Source organism: Palaemon carinicauda, chromosome 4 (genome assembly GCF_036898095.1).
Source record: "Palaemon carinicauda isolate YSFRI2023 chromosome 4, ASM3689809v2, whole genome shotgun sequence".
NCBI lineage: Eukaryota > Metazoa > Arthropoda > Malacostraca > Decapoda > Palaemonidae > Palaemon > Palaemon carinicauda.
The window spans coordinates 132194750-132212249 of NC_090728.1; the positions used below are offsets into that span (position 1 = coordinate 132194750).

Sequence of the window (17500 nt, forward strand, 5' to 3'; positions counted from 1 at the left end):
AGATTCAATTGAGTTTTAATACCATGAAATATTTATTTTGCGATTGTTATTAGGTGAAAATAATATTTACAGAGTTATTTTATTTCCCAATCTGATTACAGGTAGAAGCAGAGGACAAAAATGAAGTCGACTACCAAGGACTTATATGAATAGTTCGAGGTGATGGCGTTGATGGGGTACAAACAAAGTGAGGCCTTTTTCACAATCAACTCCCTCACAGGGGAACTCATACAACAGAGAGTGAGTGTATTCTCTTCCTAAAAATAAGTATTACTGTTTTTGGAAAACAAAATGATTACGACAGTATGTTTCTGCAACACAACACCATCACTTCTCAGGCGTCTGACTTTAAATTTAGAATTCCTCTCAGTTGCGTATCAAGTTCAAATAGATTTAATGCTTCTTGTTTTTTAACCAGCATTTCTTGGCTCCTAAATCTGGTTAATTTAATTGAAAACTCAGGATTAATTTCAGAAACACCTACCTGTCCTCTCCCCAAATATCTGTTTAAAAAAAAAGAAATATTTGGAAATATACAAGACTAATACCCCAACAATGACATTCCAAGTCTCCTCCTTCGTTCTTCCAATATATATATTAAATAATTATCGTCCTCTCTTCCTACGCATATTGACGAAAAGGCCCTCAAAATAATTACATTATTACATTTGAGGTGAACATGATGAAGAACAAAAAGGATTCAAATGTCCCAGAAAGAATACATGGTCGGTAAATTTACCAAACTAAAATATGTGCCAAGGTAAAAGATATTTTCATTAATTTTTCTCACTTTAGATGCAAATATTCTGAACTGCTGAATTGAAATTCCAATCGTAATGGATGGCGATACTGAATGGTTCTCTCTCTCTCTCTCTCTCTCTCTCTCTCTCTCTCTCTCTCTCTCTCTCTCTCTCTCTCTCTCTCTCTCTCTCTTTTCTTTCTTCGTAATGAGTAGCAAATTCGTTCTTATACCATAAGAGATCAATTGCTATTGCTAGTTAAAACCGATTAATCTATACATGTTTTCTTTAGATTATTGACCCCGTTGACGTAATCATAAACGCAGTGTTTTGTTGGCTTAAAATTTTGGTTCTGGAATTTGAGAAAAGGAATAGATTTTGAGGTTGAAATCGTTGATTCGTTCGAGCATCTAAGGCACCATAAAGTAATGGAGGATGATTGGAATTTAACTGAAAACCCTCATGACATCAGTAAGTAGGAGAGAGAGAGAGAGAGAGAGAGAGAGAGAGAGAGAGAGAGAGAGAGAGAGAGAGAGAGAGAGAGAGAGAGAGAGAGAATTTTAAGAAGCAAAATCACCATTTGTTATGCACAGTTACTCTCCATGTTACATTTATTTATTTATTTTTTTTTTCATTCAATATCCTCCTTCCTCCAGATGTATCCCAGATTCATCACATGCTATAGTCGTTATCTCTAGATTAAAAAAAAAACGAAAATAAAAAACAACTCTAAATATTCATGAGTTTTCGTATCCGAATTTCATAAGAAATTGGTGAACAATAATCATAGTAAATTGAGCAATGCAGTTATTGACGTTCACAGGTGATTCCTGGTTGATTAGGGACTGTAAAGAGAAATGGCGGAAATAGTAAAATATATTAATAGTGATAACTACAATAAAACGTTTAAAGTAAATGGAAACCTGGAAGATGTGTGTAATGAATAGTATAAATGTGCCCTGATTCTTGCAAGCACCTTTAGTAAAGAAAACGGTTGGAAAAACTAAAAGAGAGGGAAGTCGCATAATGGGAGTGTCAAAATATTCAGCACAGTGTATTAAAAACATTGCTAAGAGAACTGATTTGTCTTTTAAGCCAAAGTGTAATTGTATGAAGTGAACTTTAATTGTCTGCCCTTTATAGAGATAAAGTGTGGATATCAAATGCAAAATATATGGGGTTTAAAGTGTATACGTACTATGATTTTCCGATTATTTTCTCTTTGCTTATTTCATAAATGCATGATATCCGTACCTAAGACATCCCCTCAACAAAAAAAAAAAAAAAAAAAAAAAAATCACAACTTCATGTTATTTTAGAAGCTAACATTAAAGACGTCAGATCAGATGTTTAGGTTTTAAAATGGTGGGCTGAAATCTTCCTGTAGAACTTTTACAATAGATAACTATGCATTTATTGCTAGGAAGCTTAAACTATAATATAATTCAATGTTTTCCTCTTGTAAACTTTCCCTGCCTTTGAGAGATTTTGGCTTTAGCAAAGGATATATATTTTTTTGTTTTAACAGAGAACAGAGATTTCTTATTCTTTGTATTTTTACTTCTCCCTTTCGCCCTAGTGTTATGTTATGGACACAATTAAAATCAAAGCTCCAGAACTGTTAATAAAACTCTACGTGTAAAAAGTAATCGAATTTGAGTGTCTCTGCATATAACAGAACTTTCATGAATTATAAGTATATATTTTTAAATGTTTTTCTTCTATCATTCGTTTAAGGCTCTAGAGTCTAGACCGAGACCCACCCTGGGGAAAACCTATCTGGAAGGTTCGGGTGCAGGTCCGTAATGGCCAGGCTCTTTGGAGTCGCCCTCATAACAAACGACAAGTTCTTGCGTCTAAATTAGGCCCGAGTTCCTCTTCAAAGTTGAGGCCAAATTTAAACGACGTGCGTGAAGGGACATCGGAGAGGCAGGATATTTTATCAAATAAGAGGAAGAAAAAACCATAGAGGATCATGAGTGGGAAGTGTTGTAGAAAAAGATGAAAAAATGAGCGAGAGAGATGAGCGGACACACTCTCTGGCAGAAAGAGATGTCAGAAGGGACGTGGGAAGGAAGTTTTAAAGAAGAGCAGTACTTCCTGAAAACCATTGCCAGTTGCCGATTATCTGAGCCTTTCAGAGGCTGGGAAAACAGAGTGGCTCCCGATACGGGGAGAGTTGAAGACAACATCGACATTCATTTGTTATACCTTTAAGAGATAAAGGGTGATTACTTACCCATGAGCAACGTAAGCTATTTACGGAGACTGGAAGTGAAGGCAAACATAATTATAGAGAGTCATGAATCTTCTTGAGAACATAACATCGTAAGTCAGAGAATTACCAAACCAAGCGAGGGAGAACACGGGAAACCAGGCTTTCGTCTCTCTGATATCAAAGGAAAACACCAGTCTCTATCTACAGGAGAGAAAAATATTAATGTAGTGGAAATCAGCGCGGAAGAGAAATATCACCAGGGGATTAGGGAGACAAATATATTTCCTGATAACCGCTCATCACACTATGTACACAAAGGCTTTACAATATATCATTGACATGGAGTAATATAAATAAAACGACTAATTCCTACATTATTGACAAAGGAGATAAGTCTGAAACTGCAAAGCCACCATCAGCCTAAGGAGATAATTTATCCAATCAAGCTAATCATATCGAATCAGAAAGGAGGACCCTCTACCAAAGAGGAGATAAGAAGAAAGGACTCCAATCAAGAAAAGTAAAACGACTGAAACGAGAAGACGATGTACAGTCTTCTGAAAATTATTACGAACTGGGAAGTTTTGGGATAGACGTTGGGTGTGATAACGAATATCCTTATAATTCAAAGAACATAATGATTGACCCGAACGATCCGTGGGCTAACAGATCTCAGCGCCTACGGCAGCGGGGGAAGGATAGGCCGAGTTTTTCTGGCGGAAGCTATAGTAATGATCGTTGTTAAGGACATTAATGATAATCCTCCTGTTTTTCCGAATGCTACTCTGTTTGGAGAAGTTCAAGAAAATGGACTTGTCAGTGAGTGATGATTCTATCATTATCACTATCTTCTTTATATTTTTTTTAACAATTATCCATACGAATTACATGGCATCAATACAATTTCAACAGTTAAGTTCTCCAACAATATCTTGGATATCCACTAGAACTAAGCTAGTGGCTCCACATTTGTAGTGGCATTAACCTTTTTTTTTAACACATTTGAGTTTATGCATGTTGACATATTTATACCTTTTCTCACATCGTATTTAAAAATATAACCTACCGTAGTATAGATAATCAATTGACTTTTTTTCATAGAATTTAGGTGTCCAATTCTTCTATAATCAGGCTAAACACAAACTGTACGGTGTTTTTTTTTTATTACCCCAATATATGTCTATATGTCTTTATACTCCCTGCTATCCTTATATACATTAAATGTCAAATACCAGAGAGTCATTCATTTCAACCATCCCATCTCCGTAATGATGTCTTTCATTAAGCCACCTAGAACTATACAAAACTATGTTGATAGTTTTTAATTCATGTCAGCTTACCGTATGTAGATTAATACATCTCTGTAGAACAGGAGAGCACAGTCGTGATAAATCGATACACCTTTCACATCTTATGGTGATAATATTAAAAGTGAGTTATAAATTAAACATAGTTTGAGCTATCTGTGGAAACCAAAGTAGAGAGACAAGGCTAAAATGAAGGAAACAAATAAAAGATAATAAGATATATACGATATATGTTACAGATCAAGTTCACTTACATCTCTTATAAAAGTAGATTATATTCTATCTCCATGAGTTATATAGTTACAAAATAAAATAAATTAAACCCCTTCTATATCATTCCCATGATCCACACCGATTAGATTTTATATGCTCTTAGCCAGTTTCCTTGAACATAGCAATTATTTTTTCAATACTATCTCACCTATGTCAAAATAATTTTCACCTTTTAAAAAACTTTAGGTGTTCTCTCTTCTCTACTCTGAAAATGTGTTGAGATTACATGAAAGTGCTCGGAATTGTACCTTCATTCTTTATTCCACTCTTTTGGCTACTGATATCGAGTGTCATAAATCACTTTCAATCTCTGTTTCATATCCTAACTCAATAATTAATCAATTTAATTTTCCTATATAAATAATCTATTCTAGGACCTTAATGCTTACATAAAACATGTTTTTTTTTTTTTTTTTTTATCTTGGAAGAGTAAATATTACTTCGAAACAATGGTGGGTAAAAATTGATTGTTTTAATTATTGGGTTAGGATGGTGGAGTATGACACAAGTATATCTGCTAAGAGTGAAGTTATAGGGTCAAGAACATGAATGCAAGTGCAAAAGAATGGTTTTAAAAAAGTCTGAATCTGCATCTTGGAAAGTTATGAAGAGCAAGAAAGGGTAGTTATGCTTAGTAATTTGATTGCAATGGTAAGTGACACAAAAAGAAAAAGTTCTTTTCTGATATGGAATCCTTGAGTAAACAAGAATACGAAAAATTCTTGTGGAAATTAATATTGGAAGAAACTTGATTAGTGGAAACATATCATTTCTAAATAATAATTATAAGAATTCTTAAAATAGAAACAATAGTGAATAGCTGATATAATTTATCATTTACTTTCATTTTATCTATAATTTACTTAATTTCAGTTGATATCAAACGTGTTTCCCCCTTTTTTTTAATCTTATTTCCGTATAATATTTTTCAACTAATATGGATTGAAAGAGGTTTGGTAGATTTCCTTTCTATGAACTTTTAAGTATTTTCTTCTATCAGGAAGAAACGAAATGAATAGGATTGAAATTTGCTGAATAGATATTATTCAGTCACTATGATATTTGTCACCAAAATCATAAATACTTCTGCTAAACATTTGTTCAGTAATGTTAATGCCAGCAATTCAATGATTAAATCATATGTCATTGGTGCTCATAAATACATATGTACAATAAGCAAGGGAATGGAAATTGATATACAGTGAATATTTTGTCAGGGGACAAAAATAATAAGTCGATAATAAATGATTGTTGAGGGATTAAATAAATCAATCGTGATAAAAAAAAGGAAAAGGAAAATAAAGTGAGTAAAAATATGTCTATGGGTGTGGAGAGAGAAACAAAATAGGAAGGTAATAATATTTCAACAGGATTCCAGTTCAAATCAATTAATAATAATAAAAAAATGGACCGAAAAGAAGAATGAAATGAAAATTCATTGAGAGGTTAAAGTTACTTAGATAAACAAAAGCTCCTATAGACCTTATCCAGTCAATGATTACTGGGAAACTGCATTTAAAGCTAAAACTTAAAAGAGGAAATAGAATGTGTGGAAGAAAAAAAAGACAAAAGCAAATACAAATCAAATGTTGTAGCTCCAATTCCTTTTTTTATTAAATAAACGAAGCAATTATTTGAAGTAATCTATCTTCCCTTTCTGTTATATTCATAAACTTTTCCCCGTTCTCCCCTTTTTCATACTCTTTCTCGTTTTTCGCATTATTTTGTTCCCCCGCCGTGAAAAGAGCGATTGCACTTTCCGGTCCATTTCCCAGATTTATTGCTCACTTTGCTATCCACACCAACTTTACAAGGAAAACTAAAAAACGACACTATCATTTTTCCCAAATCACTCACAGATCTCTCAGTGGTGGCTGTCTCGGCCTGGGATGCAGATGATGCCAACGAGGAACACAACGCCTAGATTACTTACTTCATTGAAAAGATGAGGCGTCCACGAAACGACCGGAGAGGACATCTTCAAAATGGACCCCCGGACAGGACTCATCCCCACGGCTGTTTGTTGTCTGGACAGGGAATCGACTCCCAAGTACCACATTCAGGTCGGTTCCACCGACGGGGGAGGACTCACAGGTGGGTATTCTTCACAGAGAGAGAGAGAGAGAGAGAGAGAGAGAGAGAGAGAGAGAGAGAGAGAGAGAGGTTCACATATACGTTGAGAAAGTGGGTTCAAGTTTGTTGAGAGAGAGAGAGAGAGAGAGAGAGACGTTCACATATGCGTTGAGAAAGTGGGTTCACATATCATGAACACTGTAGTGATTGATATGATAATGCATATCATGATTATGTTTAACCATTACAAAGATTGGTGACGATGGCTACAACTATGTTGATAGAAATTTATAAGTATAAGTTGGAATGACTAAGGTATGAAATTCAAAGGGAGTAGTATATAATAACTTTTGGTAAAGAATAAAAATTTAGCATTGATTAATGAAAACCGAGTTAATAAACAATATGTAATTTCCTTGGGGAAAACGTGAAAAGAGAAGAATGACAATGAAATATTTTACACCATAGATACAGCTATAAATGTTAGTTAGATGGAAAATATTGAGGAAAATAATACATTAATATAGACGTTTCTATAATGATACGTGAACATTTAAATATCGCTCATGAATGAAAAATTAATGACAGGACAATGCTACGAAGACAGGAAAATTCCCTAGAGACTTGCTATATAAACACATGATCCTCATCCAAACCCCAACTCCATAAAGCTAGGTCCAGGGGGAGCCTGGTAGTGGCTGTCCAGGACTCTTGCAGGTGGAGGTATAGGCTCATCCAAAATCCCCATCCTAAGCTCACAAGGATGGTGAGCTTGCAGACAATACTAGAAATTATAGCGATTGAGTTGTCTCGAACTTTCATCAAACATATTGCTACGCAGAGACGTTTTCAATAGGCTACAAAAGAAAGTAACACTTTCATCCGTGTTTGATATGTTTCTTTTTGGACCTAAACAACTAGTGAATGAGTTTTGATATAATATAGAATTAGCTATCGTATGATATTGCTGGGAAGATTAGGTTTTGTAAGAGTTTTGCCAAAATCCTAACCTCTGATCCTGTGGAAACCAACTTGCCTTTTAAAAGATCAGTTTGTGTTTTTACTCTTAAAATTTATAGGTTTAATAAAATGGTAATTCCAAAGTGATAAAGATTGAAATATATTTTGTTAAACTTTCGATGACTGATTACACACAGTTGCTCAGGGCTTACGTCAGTTACAAGTATTGAAATAAACCTGAATGGAAATGTTGAAGGCGAGTTCAATGATATCACTTTTCAAAGTTTGCAACATGATTGAAAGATCAGTGGCCAAGGCTAGACTTATTTTCCTTGTTCATTTATGTGAGATGGTAGTGAGTAGCTTGGATAAATTATACTCGACTCTGATTTCCACTTTAAAGAGGCTGAATATAGAGAAAATACTAATTACATTTCTTCCTATAACTACAATTCTCCAATTCTGTCTCAGGCCTCAGTACTAGTAGTAGTGGTAACAGCAACAACAACAACAACAACAACAACAACAACATTATTAATAATAATACTAATAATAATATGAATAATAATAGTAATAATAATAATAATAATAATAATAATAATAATAATAATAATAATAATATTATTATTAATAATAATAATAATAATAATAATAATAATAATAACAACTACAATAATAATAATAATAATAACAACTACAATAATAATAATAATAATAATAATAATAATAATAATAATAATAATAATAATGATAATAATAATAATAATACACAAATTTATAGGTAAAAAAATTTTCAAATTACATATAAATTCAGACACATAAATATATACCGACGCGCATGTAATCTATTGATGATGTTTGGCCTGTTACTGTAATAAAAAAAAAAAATAATGTATAACCTTTTAGCATACAAAATAATGGCATAGATTTTATAAACTTTAATATCTTTTATAAGTGAAAAATATGACCCATCCTGAAAACCATAGAGTACTATAGAAATTGGGCTGTCTGAATTGTTTTATATCAGATTATAAATATAAAGGACTATCAGAAACTTCAATAAATGGTAGCTATGATACATTTCGGCAATTATTCAAATGTATAATTTTGATTTCATGATGAGTTTTGACGTCACTTTTATTTGTTCAGTGATTTTAATGTTTCTTGCGTCATTTGGGAATTTAATCTTAAACTGTAAATGAACATTTGGAAATATTATATACGAAATAATTTACATGTGAAGGAAATTTAAAATTATATCCACGATATACAAATGCCCAAAAAACAAAAAATATAATCTTTCCGGATACTACATTTATCAGTGGCAGTCCCCCCCCCCACCCCCCCCCCAAAAAAAAAGCAACATCGTTTGGTCATATATCCATTCAATATCTGAAAAAGAATAATAATGGGAAGGATTTTTTTTTTCATTTGATATATTTTGGAATATGCATTAATATTGCGAACAATTCGTGCTGGGACATGGCGGAGACAGGAAAATTACTTTTGAAATAAAAAAAGGAAGGGTAAAATATAATGGAAGAAAATGAGAAGAGTTGAGACGGAAGTTTTCTATTATTACTAAATTTCATTGGTTAATATCGTGAGCTTTGGCTCTTACTTTGTAAGAATCGATTTGCAATGAATATTGATCGTCATTATATATCCATGTGAAGGTAACATTGATCAACTTTTGATCTGTAACTAGAAACTAGAATACTAAAGTCCAAATAATTGAAAGTGTTTGGACGTTGATCAAATGCATAAAGTGAAGAATAAAACAATTATGGAGCTTTAGCATATGCATGGGAAATATCAGAATGTATCCGATTGGTATTATTTACTAAGGATAGATTTAAAATTCTATTCATAAATTCCTCTAATAAATTCAGACACTAATGGCATATTACATACTACAGGTTAAAAACATTAAAACAATCACTTCTAGAAGAAATTATGCTATTACCGATGCGAAGGCTATGTATTCACCCTTGTCTGTTTCTTCGTTTATATGTTTGTTTGCTTATGAGCAATATTACACAAACATTACAGTACCGATTTTAACCAAACTTGGAAGTCATGTTGGGTATGGTTCAAAGATAAATCTGGAAATTTTATGTCAAGCATATTGCGTACATTATAGTACAAATACGCAGCATTATTTTGAAAACTATTGAACAAATTCAATGAAACTTGGTGAACATTTGGGGTATGACCCAATGACAACGTCCATAGATTATGAAAAACAAATACATGGAAATACAAGTAACCATTGGAGTTGGTAGCAAAATAATGTCGCTTTCCTTCTCATTCCACCAGGATCCGGAACCGTTATTGTGAGGCTGGTTGACGTCAACGACAACTCGCCCAGATTGGCGAAGATGTGGGGGGTGGACGTAAATGAGACTTGGGGGTCTGGTCCCCCAGATAATGAGACTCTTCTGGAGATATCTGTCAGTGACAGAGATATGTCCAACTACTTCTCTTACAGGGTAAGAAAACAGAGAGAGAGAGAGAGAGAGAGAGAGAGAGAGAGAGAGAGAGAGAGAGAGAGAGAGAGAGAGAGAGAGAGACTCATTAAATTTTATACTTACTTTTCAGAGAAAGCATCTACCTTTTAATATTTCTCATAAGACAGTATGTAAGTTTTAGGTAATGCTCAAAATGCAGTTAATATAAGAGGTTCTTATCATTTCAAGAAATATATTTAAAAATCATCAGTTGAATAAGGACTACAGCAATAAAGTGCTGTTTAAAGAATAACATTACTTTCAATGTAAGGCTACTTTTTTCAAAGAGCTTTGCCTAAAAATTATAGGTCGTAGAAGAGAGTGGCTGGAGCTGAGCACATTTCGGCATCAGGTCATACGGAAACTCTGGATATCTCTACACTTTCAAGAATTTAGATTATGAAGATGAGATGCAATGGAAGGGATTAAAGTTTATGATTCAGGTCACAGATAAGGTAGGAAGAATTGTAAAACATAAGGATTATTGTTTTTCTGTTCTTGTGTACTTAAAGGGTAGTGCGTCATATACGAGTCACTTTAATATCTATTTTTTATACAGGTAGATATACCTTCAGGAAAATAGATGTGTCTGTGAACACATACTTCCTAATTTGATTGTAATTTTTTCGACTTTTTACAAGAGCTTACATAACAGGGCTTTTGTATATATATATATATATATATATATATATATATATATATATATATATATATATATATATATACATATATATATATATATATGTATATATATATATATATATATATATATATAAATATATATATATATATATATATATATATATATATATATATATATATATATGTATATATATATATATATATATATATATATATATATATATATATATATACAAATATATATATATATATATATATATATATATATATATATATACATATATATATATATATATATATATATATATATATATATATATATATATATATGTATATATATATATATATATGTATATATATATATATATATATGTATATATATATATATATATATATATATATATATATATATATATATATATATATATATATATATGCACATATATATATATACAAATATATATATATATATATATATATATATATATATATATATATATATATATATATATATACATATATATATATATATATATATATATATATATATATATATATATATATATATATATATATATATACATACATACATACATATATATATATATATATATATATATATATATATATATATATATATATATATATATATATATATGTGTGTGTGTGTGTGTGTGTTTGTGTGTGTGTACACATATATATCCATATACTGTATATACAGGCATATATAAAAAATTTAAAAGTTCTCTCTACACTTAAACATATTACGTTTCTCTTTTGAAGGGTAGAGGAGGTTGGCTCGACTCACGCCACTTGGACTCCGCCTGGGTCAAAGTTCGTCTCCACGATCTCAACGATAATCCTCCGAAATTCCGTCGCCATCACGCACACGTAACTGTAAGGGAAGACACAAAACCAGGAACTCGATTAGCTACCTTAAAGGCTCACGATCCTGGCATGGTGAGCTATATCATTGATATAAAAGAGCATATTATCCTATTGGGAGCTATTATTATGAATGGGTGATTGTTTGTATGAGTTTGCAAGTACGTAGGCATGTTGTGTACTCACATTCAAACCAGGAAGCATTATATTTTCGTTACTGTGTCTTTCTTATTGCTGTTAACCTTATTTGTGATTTTAACTTATGTGTTCCCATTATTTTATATTTTGTATCTGTTTTTACAGTGAAATGACTTCACTAATAATTTGTACTAGGATGAAAATTATGGGGATATAATTTTCTCAATTTCTCCAATTATCGACCCCTTCGAATGTTTCCTTTTCAAGGTAGGCAAAAAAGCCACAATGTACCATATGGTAGGAGGATGGGGAGCACTGACAGTGGACGAGACAGGGGCCATAGCTATTTGGAGGTATATTGACCGGGAAGCCAACGATGGGGCCATTGGGACGGCCAAAAGCCAAAGCCTTAGACAGGTGACTGCCTCCATTGACCTCAACTGCCACTCTAACCATTTCAGTTACCGATGTTAACGACTGCCGTCCTCGTTTGCTTCACCCAACGGTGTTTCCTGTGATGTTGAACACACCTCCATCTCTTTTAGGAGTGTTAAAAACTACTGACCAGGATGTTTGGGCATCGGGTCACGGCCCTTCTTTCAATCTCTCCCTGGCACCATCTAATCTACTGCAAATTACGGCTCATGTTAATGTGAAATATATTTCGTGTGAGTAACATTTCTCGTTCTTTTTCGTTTGGTTGTCAATATAAAGATGACATTAAAATAGAATTAAAACTGCAGACTGTGAATATATAAACTACAGGCACAACAAATATATCTTCCTACGAAAGGACTATGTGACGAGCCGAAAGAGGGTTTTGAACTCAAAGGCAGGATGCAATCAACTGAATTATATTGTTATAGAACACACTCCTTTATATACAAAACCTCAAGGCAACAGGACATAACAAGTTAACAAGACAGACAATGTTACAGAGGAAACAGCAGACATGAATTTTCATGTTCGTTTAGTGCGAGGGAAGAGCGAAGATACAAGCATGATATATGCAAAAGGAATTATGTACAATTGTGTGACACACGGTTGGTACATGGCTCCCCCCCTAAAAATGACATACTGTATATGTTAAATAGGGCGCCCTGATCTGGAGAGGCAAACTGTAGGCGGGTCATCTGGCAGAAGATAAGCAGGTTTTAGACGATCAATGGAGACCAAATCTTCTTTGCCCCGAATGTTAGTAGGAATGCTTTCGGACTGCGTCGGATCACAAGGAAAGGGCCCGTGTAAGGGGGCGTTAGTGGTGACTTGCTAGTGTCGTTGCGCAGGAAGACGTGCGTTGCAGAGTGCAAGTCCGTTGGTATGTGATGCTTCGCTTGGGGCTTGTAAGTCTGGCGGCACGGAGTAAATTTTCCCACGACCTGACATATGCGCTGGAGATCGTCGGAGTAGGTTGTAGAAGGAAAAAATTCGGCAGGGACGACCAACGGGTCGCCATACACCATTTCAGCCGCCGAGACGTCGAGGGCGTCTTTAGGAGTGGTCCTTAGTTCCAGGACTACTCAGGGAAGCTGAGTAAACCAGTTACAATCCTTGCAGCGGGACATCAAAGCTGCTTTGAGGGTGCGATGAAAACGTTCAACAATTCCATTGGCAGCGGGGTTGTAGGCCGTTGTCTGATGTAGGGTGATGCCCAGGAGATTCGCTAATGACGTTCACAATTGAGAGGTGAAAGTGGTTCCCCTGTCAGAAGTAATATGGTCAGGGATACCGAATCTTAAAATCCATCCAGAGAGTAAGGCAGATGTACATGAGGCGGACGTTGCAGTTTCCATGGGAATGGCTTCAGGCCAACGAGTGGAGCGGCCGATGACGGTAAACAGGTAACGATGTCCTTGTGATGTGGGTAGGGGGCCTACAACGTCGACGTGAATGTGTGCGAAACGACGCTGAGGTTGAGGAAAGGTGCCCACTCCTGAATCCGTGTGTCGATATACTTTGGAAGTTTGGCAAGAAGTACAGGCGCGGACCCAATCCTTAGCATCCTTAGAAATGCCGTGCCAAATGAACTTTGCCTTCAGCAGCTCTGCAGTAGAATGGCACAAGGGATGTGAAAGGCCGTGAATGAAATCAAACACCTGTCGGGGCATGGGAGCAGGAATCCAAGGTCGCGGTCTACCAGCACTGACGTCACAGAGGAGGGTGGTGTTGGAGTCTTCGAGGGGAAAATCTTACCAAAGGAGGGACGTGCAAGATGTCCTAAAAGCCTGATACTCGGGATTCTGTCGTTGGGTTTCAGCCAGGGCGTTGTAATCCAATCCCAGTTGAACGGCAGCCAACGTGTTTCTTGACAGGGCATCGGCAACGGGATTCATTTTTCCAGGGACGTATTGGAGGGTGCAATTGTATTCAGCCACGGCGGAGAGATGTCGGCGTTGATGGGCGGACCAGGCGTCAGACTGTCGAGTGAAGGCGTGCACCAGAGGCATGTGGTCTGTGCGAATGACGAAGGGCGTAGCTTCTAAGAAATGGCGAAAGTGACGGACAGCCAAGTGCACCGCCAGCAATTCTCGATCGAAGGTAGAATAACCCGATTCTGCCTTGGACAGTTTTCTGCTGAAGAAGGCCAATGGGCGGGGCGAGCCTTTGACCACCTGCTCGAGTACTGCACCAATAGCGACGTCGCTGGCATCGGTGGAGAGAAGGAGAGGGGCGTGTGGGATAGGAAAAGTGAGAGCCGCAGCAGTTGATAGGGCCTTCTTTGCATTGCAGAAGGCTGCTTCTTGAAGGGGACCCCAATTCAGGTCCTTTGGCTTGGCGTTGAGGGAGGCGTAGAGGGGAGCAAGAGTGGCGGCAATGGCTGGCAGAAAACGGTGATAATAGTTGATCATGCCCAAGAATTCCTGCAGAGCTTTGACGGTCGAGGGCGCGGGGAAATTCTGAACGGCTGCTACCTTCTCAGGGAGGGGATGGACTCCTTCGGGAGTGATACTGTGCCCTAAGAACGATACTTCGTTGGCGCCAAAGGTTCACTTGTCGTACCGGACTACAAGGCCGTTTTGTTACAGGCGGTCGAGCACGATGCGCAGGTGACGGAGGTGTTCCTCTTTTGAGGAGGAGAACACAAGTATGTCGTCGACATAACATACACAGAAAGGGAGGTCCCCTAAGATGCCATCCATGAGACGTTGAAACGTTGCCAGCATTACGAAGGCCAAAACAGGAGTAATTGAAGGTGTATGTGCCAAACGGAGTGGTGATGGCGGTCTTGGGGATGTCTTCTGGGTTCATAGGCACCTGATAATACCCCTTCAGGAGGTCGTGCGTAGAGAAAACCTTCGCTTTGTGCAGGTAGGAGGTCACATCGGCAATGTTTGGGAGGGGTTAGTGATCCGGTTCTGTTTGCATGTTCAGGCGCCTTTAATCCCCGCACGGACGGAGGGAGCCGTCTTTCTTCAGAACGATGTGTAAGGGTGACGACCATGGGCTGGAGGCCTTTTGGCAAAGGTCCATTTTCTCCATTTCGGCGAACGTCTGTTTGGCGGCTGCCAATCGTTCCGGTGCCAGACATCTGAATTTTGCGATGACTGGGGGTCCTGTCGCCTTGATATGGTGATAAATACCGTGCTTGGCAGGAACTGTGGGCGTTTGGCGAAGTTCTGGACGGAAAACTTCCGGGTACGACGTAAGGAGGTGGGCGTAGGCATCCGTGGGTGCGCTGATGTGGAGAGCGAGGTTAGAGGGGGTGGGTTGAAGAGGTGTCGATAAGTACGAGTCTGCGTTGACCAATCGTCGGTGGGCGACATCGACAAGAAGGTGGAAATGAGAGAGGAAATCCGCACCGAGGATTGGCATTGTGACGTCAGCAACGAGAAACTTCCAATTGAATTTACCGTTTCCGAACGATAATGTGAGGTTCTCGTAACCTTAGGTGGGTATCGCAGATCTGTTGGCAGCTACCAAGCGGACGTCGGCAGATGTAGACAGACTACGTCATGCCTTGAAGAGTTTCCTTGGCAAAAGAGAACGACAAGCACCCGTGTCTACCAAAAATCGTACGCCCGTTCCTGCATCCTGTAAAAAGAAAATATTAGAAACATGGGAGGCCACCGCCACAAGCGATGGCCTACTTACAAGTTTTTTGGCCACTGACATTTCTTCGTGGTTGCCCCGAACCTGAAGTGGTAGTAGCAAAACTGCGGCGGATGGGAGGTAGTAAGTGGCTGTAGAAGTCGTTCGTTGGGGTGCGAGCGATTGGTGGGTGGTGGGCGGCTTTGTCGCCGCTTCGGCACGTCACGGGGTAGGCGTGTATGTCCTACGGCATTTATGTCAGCTTCGGTTGACGTTGAATAGGCATCCTCTTCATCTGGGGTGGAGGCGTTGATGGAGGTCTTGAAGTGGCTGTCCATAAGGGCGTCGGCTTTGGTCATCAAGTCCTTTATGGGTAAACTATCGACATCGGGTATGCCAGCGCGTACAGGTTCGGGTAAACGGCGTATCCAAAGGGCTCGAAGTAGGTTCACCTCACGAGGAGAGCCGTCTGCGGCAGGTTGAAGGCGAGCGATACTGGTCATTTCCCTGAGGGCAAGCGAAGCCCTTTGGTCCCTCAACGGTTGTTGCGAGAGCTGTAAAAGCTTTGCTATACGGGCGGCTGGCGACGGCGAGTACTGCTGCAGAAGGTATGTTTTGAGGGCGTCATACGCTATTGGGGTGTCTCCTTGTTCACAAAGCCAGTCGGATATTTCTGGGAAGGTGTTCTCGGGTATCGCCGCGAGAACATAATCCGCTTTGATAGTTGAGCGAGTCACGCCCCTGATACGAAAGTGGACTTCTGCTCGTTGAAACCAAGCAAACGCTTCCCCGCTGGCGAACGGTGAAAGTTTCAATGGGGCGGCCGCAGCGCCAACTGATGTAGTAGAGTCCGTCTCCTTCATAGTACCAACGATGGAGGGGCGAGGGAGGTGGGGGTGGAAGGCAGTGGGAGCGAGTCGACTTCCGGGGTCACCAATGTGACGAGCCGAGAGAGGGTTGTGAACTCAAAGGCAGGATGCAATCAACTGAGTTATATTGTTATAGAACACACTCCTTTATATACAAAACCTCAAGGCAAAAGGACATAACAAGTTAACAAGACAGACAATGTTACAGAGGAAACAGCAGACATGAATTTTCATGTTCGTTTAGTGCGAGGGAAGAGCGAAGATACAAGCATGATATATGCAAAAGGAATTATGTACAATTGTGTGACACACGTTTGGTACAACTAATTATTTAAACATCTAAATGGAAATCAATCAGGCGCAGATTCTCTGAAGAAGGACCAAGGGCTTCAATATAACTTCCATATCATTAATGCAGATAAATTATCTTAAAGATCTTGCTTATTCATTCACATATCCTGACAGTCAATTAAAAGTAGTGCTGCAGATATCTCACATTTCTTTATAGTGATTACTTCAGAAGTTATAAACATCAAGAAATTGAATGGTTATGTGCCTTTTACATAACACATAATGATTTTATTTCCTATTGTACCTACGTTGTATTTTACTTTTTTTCTTGAGATTTCCAATGCAAATTTCATGAGTGATCAATACCAAGTACCTTGGGGAGCAAACTTACACTTAAGTATTTTATTCAAATCTTGGATTGAAAATATATCTTTGGGTTACGGTAGTGTAGCCTCATTTCCTGCTTTAATTTATTCATTGTTCTGCCATTTCATATGATAATATTTCTTAAATCCATAATGATAATGGCAATTTGATGCATATCAGCAACCATAGGGAGCTCGTT

The 17500-nt window shown here is 37.2% G+C and overlaps 1 pseudogene; it reads left to right on the top strand.

The window, feature by feature from the left end:
- Window positions 1–17500, top strand: part of LOC137639667 (putative neural-cadherin 2) — a 72104-nt pseudogene that overhangs the window by 15022 nt on the left and 39582 nt on the right.